This window comes from Entelurus aequoreus, linkage group LG04 (genome assembly GCF_033978785.1).
Source record: "Entelurus aequoreus isolate RoL-2023_Sb linkage group LG04, RoL_Eaeq_v1.1, whole genome shotgun sequence".
NCBI lineage: Eukaryota > Metazoa > Chordata > Actinopteri > Syngnathiformes > Syngnathidae > Entelurus > Entelurus aequoreus.
In genome coordinates this window covers 29,157,903-29,172,091 of record NC_084734.1, presented here as the reverse complement: position 1 = coordinate 29,172,091, position 14,189 = coordinate 29,157,903, and the positions used below count along the sequence as shown (strand labels likewise).

Below are 14,189 nucleotides of genomic sequence, written 5' to 3'. Positions count from 1 at the left end.
CCCGTTTGAAAAAAAAAATTCATTTCAGTAGGCCTTTAATGGACAATGGATACTGCAAATAAGAAAGGTGTAGGTGCGATCGGTGAAGCGGCGGACTACAGCAACACCAACACCAGAAGGTTGTGTTGTGTTTTGAGCGGGATAGCAGATGCGCTACCGTGAGTACGCCCGCCGCCGCATCTAAGTTAGCTTCTATTTTTTTAGCTTCGCCAAGCTGAATATTATTAATCGTGTATTTACATGTTGATGGTTTAATAGTATTTTTGATCTGCTGTCTATCCATCCAGTCAGGGTGTTTTTTAATTTAGTTTCTATCTGCATTTGAGACTGATGCTAACACGTTGGCTACGTAGCTAGGTTAGCTTCTATTTTTTTAGCTTCGCAAAGCTGAATATTATTAATCGTGTATTTACATGTTCATGGTTTAATAGTATTTTTGATCTTCTGTCTATCCATCCAGTCAGGGTTTTTTTTTATTTAGTTTCTGTCTGCATTCGAGACTGATGCTATCACGTTGGCTACGTTGCTAGGTTAGCTTCTATTTTTTTAGCTTCGCAAAGCTGAATATTATTAATCGTGTATTTACATGTTCATGGTTTAATAGTATTTTTGATCTTCTGTCTATCCATCCAGTCAGGTTTTTTTTTAATTTAGTTTCTATCTGCATTTGAGACGGATGCTATCACGTTGGCTACGTTGCTAGGTTAGCTTCTATTTTTTTAGCTTCGCAAAGCTGAATATTATTAATCGTGTATTTACATGTTCATTGTTTAATAGTATTTTTGATCTTCTGTCTATCCATCCAGTCAGGGTTTTTTTTAATTGAGTTTCTATCTGCATTTGAGACTGATGCTATCACGTTGGCTAAGTAGCTAGGTTAGCTTCTATTTTTTTACCTTCCCAAAGCTGAATATTATTAATCGTGTATTTACATGTTCAGTCACTGTGAATGTCCATTTCGCGTTCTCGACTCTCATTTTCAAGAGGATATAGTATCCGAGGTGGTTTAAAATACAAATCTGTGATCTACATCAGAAAAAGGAGAGAGTGTGGAATCCAATGAGCCAGCTTGTACCTAAGTTACGGTCAGAGCGAAAAAAGATACGTCCATCACTGCCTCTCAAGTCCTTCACTGTAACGTTCCTCATCTACGAATCTTTCATCCTCGCTCAAATTAATGGGGTAATCGTCACTTTCTCGGTCCGAATCTCTCTCGCTCCATTGTAAACAATGGGGAATTGTGAGGAATACTAGCTCCTGTGACGTCACGCTACTTCCGGTACAGGCAAGGCTTTTTTTATCAGCGAGCAAAAGTTGCGAACTTTATCGTCGATTTTCTCTACTAAATCCTTTCAGCAAAAATATGGCAATATCGCGAAATGATCAAGTATGACACATAGAATGGATCTGCTATTCCCGTTTAAGTAAAAAAATTCATTTCAGTAGGCCTTTAAATGCTTTTAAATCTAAACTGAGAGCATTTGAAGGAGCTTCAGTTATCTGTAACTGTTTTACTTGATGTCCATCCTGTCATTTTAATACCATACCATACCATACCAACTTTATTTATAAAGCCCTTTAAAAATAACCATGTGTAATGTGAATGTAATTGTATGTGTAACTTTGCTGCCTCTTGGCCAGGACTCCCTTGAAAAGAAGGTTTTAGGTTAATTAAAGGTTAAATAAAATAAAAATTTAAAAAATCGGATGATCCACAGCCCCTGCACATTAAACAAGAAGAGGAGGATCCACTGCTGCCAAACATTTAACAGGAAGAGAACAAACTCCGGATCTCTTCGTATGTAGATGCCGCTGATTGGTGTCTCTTTGAAGACTGAAGACCATAAGGACAAACCACATGAGTCTTTACAACGTCATCACAGTCCAAGAAAGGAGAAGGGAAGGGTGAAGCCTCCAAGCAGCAGCTCACCACAACACACGACAACATAAGCTGATAGAAGATCACAAGCACACAATCTCTCAGCTCCACTATCAGATAGAGATGACACAATGTCACACTCTCCCGAGAATGAAGACAGGGATGACGCCCATACATCTTTAAGCGGCGATATAGACTTTGAAGATTACATGTAGACTCAAACTTGCAACAAACACTCTGAAAAGAAGACAGGTAAAAATGTTTGATACTGCTCAGTTTGTGATAAAAAACATTTCTAAAGGGCGTTATTTGACTTGGCACATGCAAACAAACACAGGAGAAAAACCTTTCATTTGTTCACACTGTGGTAAAACAAATATTTCAAAGGGGACACATGCTGTTACACATGAGGACACACACTGGAGAAAAACCTTTTAGTTGCTCATTTTGTGGGAAAACATTATCTGACAAAAATAATACTTATCACACATAGGAACGCACACTGGAGAAAAACCCTTTAGTTGCTCGGTTTGTTGTAAGATCTTTTCAGACAAAAGTAATATGTAAACAAACATGACATCACACACTAAAGAAAAACCCTGCAATTGCTCAATTTGTGGTAAACTGTTCTCAGACAACTAAAATGCTATCACACATTAGAACACAAACATTATACAAATCTTGTATGTGCTCAGTTTGTGGTAAAAAAAAATATATATGTACTAAACAGGCAAATACGATATCACACTTGAAAACACACACAGGACAAATACATTTTAGTTGCTCAGTTTGTGGTAAAAAATGTCACTCAAAAGGCAAATATGCCACCACACATGAGAACACACACAGGAGAAAAACCTTTTAAGTGCTCAGTTTGCGGTAAAACTTTCACTACAAAGGCAAGTATGCTATCAGGTGGTATCTATTGCAAAAATATAAGTATTGCATGGTATGAAGTGGTAACTATTGCAGAATATGAAGCTATAAATATTGTTCAGTATTAAATGTACACCATTGCAGACATCTAAATAATATTTTGGTCGAAATATTAAATATTGCACATGCCAGAAGTGTGTGTGTGTGTGTGTTTGTGTCTGTGGTAAGTGTGTGTGTTTGTGTAAGGATGTCAGTCAGCGCAGGTTCAAGTTCAGTGCAGTTACAGCTCTGGGGAAGAAACTGTCCTTGAGTCTGTTGGTCAGAGCTCTGGTAGACTTGTAGCGTCTGCCAGAGGGCGACATGTCGAACAGATGAAAGCCGGTGTAGGAGCTGTCCTTTTACAATGTGTCTAGCTCTGATCAGGCAGCGAGAGTTGTAAACGTCCTTTAGGGAGGGGAGAGTACAGCCAATGATCTTCTGTGCTGTGTTGGTTAGGTTACTCTCTGAAACCTCTTCCTGTCTGCTTCAGTGCAGATGTGATGCAGTAAAGCAGCAGGCTCTCCATGGAAGAGCGGAGGAAGTCTTTTATCCATGAATTGGTGTGTGAGTGGAGGTCTCGGTCTGAAAGTTTGGATGAATGTGTTATAGGCTTGTGTGAGGCTACTTATTTTAATTAGTAGCCTTACAAAGCTCCCTTGATGTTCTAGGTAACTCAGTGCAGTGTGGAAAGCTATATGGCCATGGTGTCCTCAGTTTGTCCTATAAGCAAACTGGTGTGGCTCAAGGGTCTGAGGAAGGCTGGCTTAGATGTTGTGTAGAACCAGCCAGTCTCTCAAAGCACTTCATGATGTGCGGTGTTAGCGCAACTGGACAATAGTTGTTGAGGCTGTCTGTGGAAGATTTCTTGGGCACGGGTATGATTGTGGTTTTCTTCATACAGGATGGAATGGTGGCTTGTGACAGGGAGAGGTTGAAGATGTTGGTGAGGACTTGTGAGAGCTGGTCTGCACAGGCTTTGAGCACCTTCTCTGGTACCCGGTCTAGGCCTTCCTGGGGTTTACTGCTCTTAGCAGCCTTCTCACTTCCTGCTCCTGTACATAGTGATGGTGCTGTGTGCTGGTGGGGGCTGGGATGGTGTGCACATATTTCTCAAACCTTGTGAAGAAGCAGTTCAGAGCCTCCTCCAACCAGGCGTCGGATTTCCCAGGTGTGATGTTACAGCCCCTGAAGTTTGTGATGTGCTGTATGCCTTGTCATACCTGTCGAGGAGTGTTATATATATATATATATATATATATATATATATATATATATATATATATATATATATATATATATATATATATATATATATATATATATATATATATATATATGCAAAACCCAAAACAAGTGAAGTTAGCAAGTTGTGTAAATGAAAACAGATTACAATGATTTGCAAATCCTTTTCAACTTATATTCAATTGAATAGACTGCAAAGACAAGATATTTAACGTTCGAACTGGTGAACTTTTGTTATCTTTTGCAAATATTAGCTCATTTGGAATTTGATGCCTACAGCATTTTTCAAAAAAGCTGGCACAAGTGGCAAAAAAGACTGAGAAAGTTGAGGAATGCTCATCAAACACTTATTTGGAACATCCCACAGGTGAACAGGCTAATTGGGAACAGGTGGGTGCCATGATTGGGTATAAAAGCAGCTTCCATGAAATGCTCAGTCATTCACAAACAAGGATGGGGCGAGGGTCACCACTTTGTGAACAAATGCGTGAGCAAATTGTCGAACAGTTTAAGAACAACATTTCTCAACCAGCTATTGCAAGGAATTTCGGGATTTCACCATCTGCGGTCCGTAATATCATCAAAAGATTCAGAGAATCTGGAGATATCACTGCACGTAAGCGGCAAAACCGAAAGCCAACATTGAATGCCTGTGACCTTCGATCCCTCAGGCGGTACTGCATCAAAAAGCGACATCAGTGTGTAAAAGATATCACCACGTGGGCTAAGGAACACTTCAGAAAACCACTGTCAGTAACTACAGTTGGTCGCTACATCTGTAAGTGCAAGTTAAAACTCTACTATGCAAAGCGAAAGACATTCATCAACAACACCCAGAAACGCAGCCGGCCTCGCTGGGCCCGAGCTCATCTAAGATGGACTGATGCAAAGTGGAAAAGTGTTCTGTGGTCCACATTTCAAGTACCCATGGCGTAGTGGGTAGAGCGGCCGTGCCAGAAACCGGAGGGTTGCAGGTTCGCTCCCAGCCTCTTGACGTCCGAATCGCTGCCGTTGTGTCCTTGGGCAGGACACTTCACCCTTGCCCCTGGTGCCGCTCACACTGGTGAATGAATGATGAATGAATGATAGGAGGTGGTTGGAGGGGCCGTAGGCGCAAACTGGCAGCCTCGCTTCTGTCAGTCTACCCCAGGGCAGCTGTGGCTACAAATGTAGCTTACCACCACCAGGTGTGAATGAATTATGGGTTCCCACTTCTCTGTGAGCGCTTTGCGTATCTAATAATACAAAAGTGCGATATAAAATCTAATCCATTGTTATTATTATGTGCAGCTGGAATAGGCTCCGGCACCCCTGCGACCCCATAAGGAACAAGCGGTAGAAAATGGATGGATGAATGGGTCCACATTTAAAATTGTTTTTGGAAACTGTGGACGTCGTGTCCTTTGGACCACAGAGGAAAAGAACCATCCGGACTGTTCTAGGTGCAAAGTTCATAAGCCAGCATATGTGATGGTATGAGGGTGTATTAGTGCCCAAGGCATTGGTAACTTAAACATTAATGCTGAAAGGTACATGCAGGTTTTGGAGCAACATATGTTGCCATCAAAGCAACGTTATCATGGTCGCCCCTGCTTATTTCAGCAAGACAATGCAAATGTAACGGTCCGGGCGCGTGTCAGTGCTCATTCATCTGTGCGCTGCACCGAGCGCGCAATGCGCGTCCTAGACTGGTGGCAGCGAACAGCTGCAATCAATCGCCGGCAATCAGCACACCTGGGACTGATGAGGGCGAGCTGAATAGAGACCAGTGGACCCAAGGATCCTTGCCAGAACGTGAATCTTCTGTCGTGTACAGTAAACCGACTACTCAGCTTTATGCTCTCTCTCTCTCTCTCTCTCTCTCTCTCTCTCTCTCTCTCTCTCTCTCTCTCTCTCTCTCTCTCTCTCTCTCTCTGTTTCCCCTCCGTGTTTCATTGTTCTTCCTTGTCTTCCTCCCCAGCAGTCTGCCTTCGTCCGCGCGTCGACGAGCTGTGCGTCTCGTCAGTCATAGTTTTCTCTGCTTACACTGAATTTTTTTTTCCCTCAGACCCGTCAGCAATACTGTTTTGTCTTCCTGTAATGTTTTTCTGCTGTTGAATGGGATTGTGCTGGAAATCTTAATTTCCCCTCGGGGATTATTAAATTATTTCTGATTCTGATTCTGATTAATTTAGTATTCAGACCCTTTGCTCTGTACTTTGTTGATGCAATTACAGCCTCAAGTCTTTTTGATTACGATGCCACAAACTTGGCACACCTATCCTTGGGCAGTTTCGCCTTGTGAATGCTACCCTCTTAAAATGAATGTGTTGGAAATAACACAATTTGTGTTGTTTTTTTTACACATCTCTATGTCTAGAGGGGGACAACTCAATTTTTGTTAATTTTAACACATTAACTTTGTTACTTATATTAACACAGTAAATGTGTAGGTTTTAGTCACAAATGTTTGTGTTACTTACTCAAAATCAACACATTTAGTGTATATTGGCAGCACGTGTTTGTGTGTGTGCATGCTATGCTATATAAAAAAACAACATAATTGAAATTTTATTGGCATTTAATTCAATAATTCCTTCTATTCATTACATTTACTTACATTCACTTTTACTACAAGTCACAACATTTAGGAAATAAGTCTGTATCTTGTCAGTAAGTGCAATTCAGAATATCTCAGCTCATATACATCAAGTGGCAAAGCATCAGTTGCATCTTTCAGATTAATCACTTGAAATTAATTTGTCTTTTTAATCACATAAGTGGGAAGGTGGTCATCAAAATACTTAACAGTGAGAACTCTCAACAAAATGAACACCTCATCACGGTCAAAAAAGGGAACAATATACACTGTCTCTCCAAAGATATGTTCGTTGTCCAAATCACATTTTAAGGAAACCACACAACCAGGTCTGTAGCAATAACCAAATATACACACACAACTGGCCATACTTATCATACTCAAAATGTTTAAATCATGTCCACAGGCTGCCATTTTTTCAATCAACAACTTATACTTTACCAAACAGGCAAGGTTACAAACCCAATACAACTTGAAGAGTTTGTCCATACTGCAGGTGAGGCCCTCTTCCTGGAGTGGAATGACTACGTAGTCATTGGCAGCCACGATGACATATTGTGGTGATGTTGTGCTGGGATGTCCAATGCTCACCAGACGAGGTTGCATCCCTGGAGCAGGGTCAGTGGTTTGTAGGAGATCATGGAAGCTTGTTCCTGGCTAAAACACACAGTGTATGCAACACATTTTATTACATCATGCACACAGATGATCTTTACAAGTTATGAATAATTTACTTATTATGATATCTCACTTGTTTTATATTCTTATTACAAATTAAGATATTCTTACTTGTGTAATGTCCAACATGTAGGACAGCGCTGATTTGATGCTGCATTTTGTCCATCGCTTAGATCTTCCTGACACAGTAGGGGGCTGATAATGTGTGAGCATCTTCGGTGGAAGTAGGTTGTCCATACCCATCTTGATCGAAGAAAGGTTCTCAGGACCAGGCTTCATCCTTTTGATTACAGTTATCCATTCTTAGACAGACTCATCACTTTCTGTAACTTTTTCAAGTCGAACAGTGACTTCAGATGAGCCCCCCCTTCTGCAATAACGGCGCTGATCATCCCTTAGTTTTCGGCGGATATTCCTCAGCTTATCTTCCAGAAAGCCAGTGTGGCATGTTGGATCATAGAAGTGTTCCTTTACAACACAGAGTACAAGTACAACGCAAATAAAACAGTGATCTAATTCAGTGGTTCTCAACCTTTTTTCAGTGATGTACCCCCTGTGAACATTTTTTTAATTCAAGTACCCCCTACTCCAGGGTTAGGGAACCTATGGCTCTCGAGCCAGATGTGGCTCTTTTGATGACTGCGTCCGGCTCTCAGATAAATCTTAGCTGACATTGCTTAACACGATAAGTAATGAATAATTCCGCTGGTAAACACAGTGTTAAAAATAACGTTCAAAATATAAAACATTTTCATGCATTTTTAATCCATCCATATGTTTTTTTTACCGCACCTGTTCAAGAAGTCGCATTAATGATAAGAAGTATTTTAATTATTATTGGTTAGCTTCAGAATAAAAATGTTATTAAAAAGATTAAGAGACTTATTATACTCAAAAAATGTTGGTCTTACTTAAAAATGCACGCATTTAGTTGTATTCAGACTTAAAAAATATTATATGGCTCTCGCGGATATGCATTTTAAAATATTTGGCTTTCATGGCTCTCTCAGCCAAAAAGGTTCCCGACCCCTGCCCTAATCAGAGCAAAGCATTTTTGGTTGAAAAAAAGAGATAAAGAAGTAAAATACAGCACTATGTCATCAGTTTCTGATTTATTAAATTGTATAACAGTGCAAAATATTGCTCATTTGTAGTGGTCTTTCTTGAACTATTTGGAAAAAGAAGATATACAAATAACTAAAAACGTGTTGAAAAATAAACAAGTGATTCAATTATAAATAAAGATTTCTACACATGGAAGTAATCTTCAACTTAAAGTGCCCTCTTTGGGGATTGTAATAGAGATCCATCTGGATTCATGAACTTAATTCTAAACATTTCTTCACAAAAAAATAAATCTTTAACATCAATATTTATGGAACACGTCCACAAAAAATCTAGCTGTCAACACTGAACATTGCATTGTTGCATTTCTTTTCACTGTTCTTTTTGACAGACATTTTAGTGAGGGTCAAACCATCATGGGATGGGGGAAACTCTGGGTTTATGGTAATGAATGGAATAGCCTACTTGATTTGATGTTCAGTTTATGAACTTACATTCATATTTTGTTGAAGTATTATTCAATAAATATATTTAAATTGTTGCTATTTTTAGAATATTTAAAAAAAATCTCACGTACCCCTTGGCATACCTTCAAGTACCCCCAGGGGTACGCGTACCCCCATTTGAGAACCACTGATCTAATTAGCTACTATCAGAATCAATCGACGTAATGTGTGTTTCACACTCTTAACAACATTCCCTTACATATCCTTCATTTTCGTCCTCCATCTTGTTGTTAAGTGATGGGTAAAGTGTCACAATGGTTCTGGTGAGGAGTTTTTTGTCCGCACTTACTGGATAACTGAGGAAAAACATAATGAACAAGAAAAAGGACACATTAACATTGGGCATAACATTAGACTTCCTGTAGTTCAAAATAAGAGTGACAAATGTCTACTTACAATCCCATTTTTTCAACAAGGAAACTGACGGCAGTTGTTCCCAGTACCCTTCTCCATTTTTAAGGGTCCCATTCTCCTCGTAGAATGCAAAAATCCTGGGATCTTTTTGTTGGAGGTGAGTCTTCACACTCTCAGGATCAAGATCACTGGCTGCTGTTGAAATCTGAAGGAACAGTCCATATATACAGTATTTTATTTTAACCAGTATACTGCTGTAGAGAGATTACCACTTAATCTAAGCACTGGGATAATAATACTACACATAAAAGGCACACAGGCTCACTAAACAGAATATTATGTGTAGTGACCTTCCTTAAATTAACAGACATGAACAAATGAACAAACATACCTGCTGTACTTCCATTTCCTGTGTGGTGACAGCAGTGGCACTGACATCACAAACATCTGATTGAATGGACTTGAATAGAATTTGGAATGTATACATGTTTTCAACAATGCAGTTCACATTAGTGTCAATGTATTTATTAAAATCTGAGCAGAACTTCAGAATTCTGGTCATTTCTGCTTTGCACGACAGTGCAGATGTACACGCCTCTGTAATGTCCTTGACATTACCAAGAGTGTAAGTCTTCTTGAAAATTTCTCTGCCATCCAGGAGGACTGTTGTGAGAGATCTGGGAGAAGCCATTCTTCTACATGTGTATAAACAAAAATGTACAAAGAATTAACACAAATTCAACAAATTCAATACAAGTGGCTGTGCCAGCAATCGGAGGGTTGCTGGTTACTGGGGTTCAATCCCCACCTTCTACCATCCTAGTCACGTCCGTTGTGTCCTTGGGCAAGACACTTCACCCTTTGCCTCTGATGGCTGCTGGTTAGCGCCTTGCATGGCAGCTCCCGCCATCAGTGTGTGAATGTGTGTGTGAATGGGTGAATGTGGAAATACTGTCAAAGGGCTTTGAGTACCTTGAAGGTAGAAAAGCGCTATACAAGTATAACCCATTTGTCATTATAATACCAAGTTGACAACAAAAGGACTTAGTGTAAAAATAGTAAACATGTAATTATAGCCTAACAGAAATTATAATACACATAGTTAGAACAAGCTAAATTTTAAGACATTTTGAACCACTGTGAACCATTATTAGTCCAGTGCAAATATGTTTACATGTCATGAGATGAACTGATCATAGGTGACTTGATTTCTGAGACAACATTGATTATGACTGGAAATGGCCTTTAATACCTATGCAACATATGGACAGATTAAAAACTTCAAAAAGGGAATTTAAAATTGAGATGATAACATACCCAAAAGAAACCATGAATAGTTTTAAAGTCAACCAGTGCAGTTTTGCCAAACAGTTTAATTGATACTGAGGATACCTTCTTACTATCAAGCCTTACTTTAGTAATGTTAGCTAACTTGTGGAAGCAAACCTGCAAAATAAAAAGCCAAAATGAATTTAGTCATTAACCAACATTATGTACACACAGCATAACCAGGCTACTATTTGAAAAAGCCCTAAAAAATAATAATAATCGAGGTTTAGTATAGTTAGCAATATGGCTAGCTGTTCGTCAGCAGTTCATTTGCACATGCAAAACTTTACATCTTGTCAGAAGGTTACAGTCACAAATTCCCAGCAAAACTACCACTATTACACCCTTTAAGATACAAAAATGTGCAAGTAGACTGGAATATGTTTACCTTCATTAAAAAATGTGGACGGATACAGTCGCAGAGGTCCGGTAATGGCCACGTAGATCAACGAAAAGGCGGGACGTTTTTGTTTTTGTTTTTTTCAAACTCTATGGCAACCCAGCTGATTGGTCAAAGCTCATGTCACAATGTTGTGTAGAATGTCTGTGTAACTTTCCCCTCAGGAAAATCCTGTGACTTAAAGGCCTACTGAAATGAGGTTTTCTTATTGAAACAGGGATAGCAGATCCATTCTATGTGTCATACTTGATCATTTCGCGATATTGCCATATTTTTGCTGAAAGGATTTAGTAGAGAACATCGACGATAAAGTTCGCAACTTTTGGTCGCTGATAAAAAAGCCTTGCCTGTACCGGAAGTAGCGTGACGTCACAGGTTGTGGAGCTCCTCACATCTGCACATTGTTTACAATCATGGCCACCAGCAGCGAGAGCGATTCGGACCAAGGAAGCGACGATTTCCCCATTAATTTGAGTGAGGATGAAAGATTTGTGGATGAGGAAAGTGAGAGTGAAGGACTAGAGGGCAGTGGAAGCGATTCAGATAGGGAAGATGCTGTGAGAGGCGGGTGGGACCTGATATTCAGCTGGGAATGACTAAAACAGTAAATAAACACAAGACATATATATACTCTATTAGCCACAACACAACCAGGCTTATATTTAATATGCCACAAATTAATCCCGCATAACAAACACCTCCCCCCTCCCGTCCATATAACCCACCAATACAACTCAAACACCCGCACAACACACTCAATCCCACAGCCCAAAGTACCGTTCACCTCCCCAAAGTTCATACAGCACATACAGTATATTTCCCCAAAGTTACGTACGTGACATGCACATAGCGGCACGCACGTACGGGCAAGCGATCAAATGTTTGGAAGCCGCAGCTGCGTACTCACGGTACCGCGTATCCAACTCAAAGTCCTCCTGGTAAGAGTCTCTTTTGTCCCATCTCCACAAGCATGTGTATCCAACTCAAAGTCCTCCTGGTAAGAGTCTATGTTGTCCCAGTTCTCCACAGGCCAATGGTAAAGCTTGACTGTCATCGTTCGGGAATGTAAACAATGAAACACCGGCTACGACGTAGCCGCTACGTGTTTGTGTTGCTGCAGCCGGCCGCTAATACACCGCTTCCCATCTACAGCTTTCTTCTTTGCTATCTCCATTGTTCATTAAACAAATTGCAAAAAATTCACCAACACAGATGTCCAGAATACTGTGGAATTTTGCGATGAATACAGACGACTTAATAGCTGGTCACAATGGTGTCCCAAAATGTCCGCTACAATCTGTGACGTCACGCGCAAACGTCATCATACCGAGACGTTTTCAGCAGGATATTTCGCGGGAAATTCAAAATTGCACTTTACTAATCTAACCCGGCCGTATTGGCATGTGTCGCAATGTTAAGATTTCATCATTGATATATAAACTATCAGATTGCGTGGTCGGTAGTGGTGGGTTTCAGTAGGCCTTTAACACAACATTTGTTGAAATCATCATTACACAAAACGTGTTGATTTCCAACACATTCGTTTTAAGAGTGTACTGAGCAGATTGGGAAAAAATTCTTACATGAACTCAAATTAGTGCCCAGTCAAACATATCTGAGAGAAATGATGACAGAAAGAGTTAGATTTAATTCTACATTAGTGAAAAAAGAAAAAGTAAGCTCTTTTCTCATGCAGGGCAAAGGGCACCACTATCTGTGTGGGTGCTTGCTACCATGCATTCGCTCCACCTGATTTTTGAACTGGTGCATTGGCTGCATCTCGTGGTAGGCCTACGCTAAAGAATCACTTAATTAAATATTCAAACACGGTGTTACTATTCAAACTGTGTGTAATGTTAGAGTGGAACATTTTTTTTTTAATATATTTGTTTTAAAAAAATCTGTGCCTTGTTTTTAATGAATATTTAGGCCTATGACGCTACTATATTTTCAAGTCTGTCATTACGCTGGTACTTGGAGAGCCAAGTGTTTTCTGAGGTGAAACAAGTTTGAGAAGCACTGCTCTCGGCATCAATGTGTTGTTTCAACTGTTTGTTGGAGCTTTTTAAGAGTTTATTTTTTATTTTTTATCTACATTGTTGTCCCCTTTGTTTGCTGTCGTCCTCTTTGCACAATTAATCATAGCATCTTGATTAACTAATTAGAAAGATATGGAATCAGAGGGTTGGTCTTGAACTGGGTTAGAAGCTACTTAACCAACAGGAAGCAATATGTGAAGATAGGCGAACACATTTCTACAGAGCTGAAAATATGTTGTGGCGTACCTCAGGCATCAATACTTGGACCAAAATTGTTCAATCTCTACATAAACCACATTTGTAAAGTTACAAAGGACTTAAAGTTAGTATTATTTGCAGATGATACAACTGTGTTTCATTCAGGAGAGAACATACAAAAGCAAATAATAACAGAAGAAATGAACAAATTAAAAAGATGGTTTGACAAAAACAGACTATCTTTGAATCTCAGTGTGGAGGGGGGCGTGGTCTGCGAGCCTGCCGCGGAGCGGGGTGTGTAAGCGGCAGGTGAGTAGATTGCCCCAGCTGGGTCTGATTATCTAATCACCTGTCGCCTTTATTAGCAGCAGCCGGTCCGAGACACGAGTGTTGGAGTTGGAACGAGAGAAAGACACACGCTAGAGAGCAGAACAGAGCAGCAAGACAGAGCAGCAAGAGAGACTGGGGCTGAAAAGTCGAGTGCGTTTGCTGAAGAGTGGACTCAATAAAACATTGTTGAATACTGAATACCAGGCTCTCGTGCCAGTGTGTGGTGGTCAGGAGAACCCACTAGAGGGCAACCTCTACACTCAGTAAAACTAAAATAATGCTATTTGGTAACAGTAAAAGAGAAAGTCAAACACAAATACAAATAGACGGAGAAAATATTGAAAGGGTAAAAGAAAACACATTTTTGGGTGTAATAATTGATGATAAAATGAACTGGAAATCTCATGTAAAAAATATACAACAATAAGTAGCAAGACACACGTCAATAATGAATAAAGCAAAACATGTTCTAGACCAAAAATCACTTCATATTCTTTACTGCTCACTAGTGTTACCATATCTGAGTTATTGTGCAGAAATATGGGGAAACAACTACAAATGCCCGCTTCATTCACTAACGGTGTTACAAAAAAGGTCAATTAGAATAATACATAATGTTGGATATAAAGAACATACAAACCCTTTATTTATTGAATCAAAAATATTGAAATTCAAC

The 14,189-nt window shown here is 39.7% G+C and overlaps 1 long non-coding RNA gene across 2 annotated transcripts; it reads right to left on the bottom strand.

Moving 5' to 3' along the window:
* Positions 1 to 6,683: 6,683 nt before the first annotated feature.
* Positions 6,684 to 9,867, bottom strand: LOC133647788 (uncharacterized). Of its 2 annotated transcripts, XR_009825775.1 has the most exons (5): positions 9,609 to 9,867; positions 9,260 to 9,422; positions 9,063 to 9,159; positions 7,404 to 7,572; positions 6,684 to 7,271 (listed from the first exon to the last, which is right to left on the bottom strand). It is a non-coding gene; the product is annotated as an uncharacterized LOC133647788 (long non-coding RNA). The 2 variants fall into 2 exon arrangements; XR_009825776.1 differs by having other exon boundaries at positions 9,260 to 9,867.
* Positions 9,868 to 14,189: the final 4,322 nt, after the last annotated feature.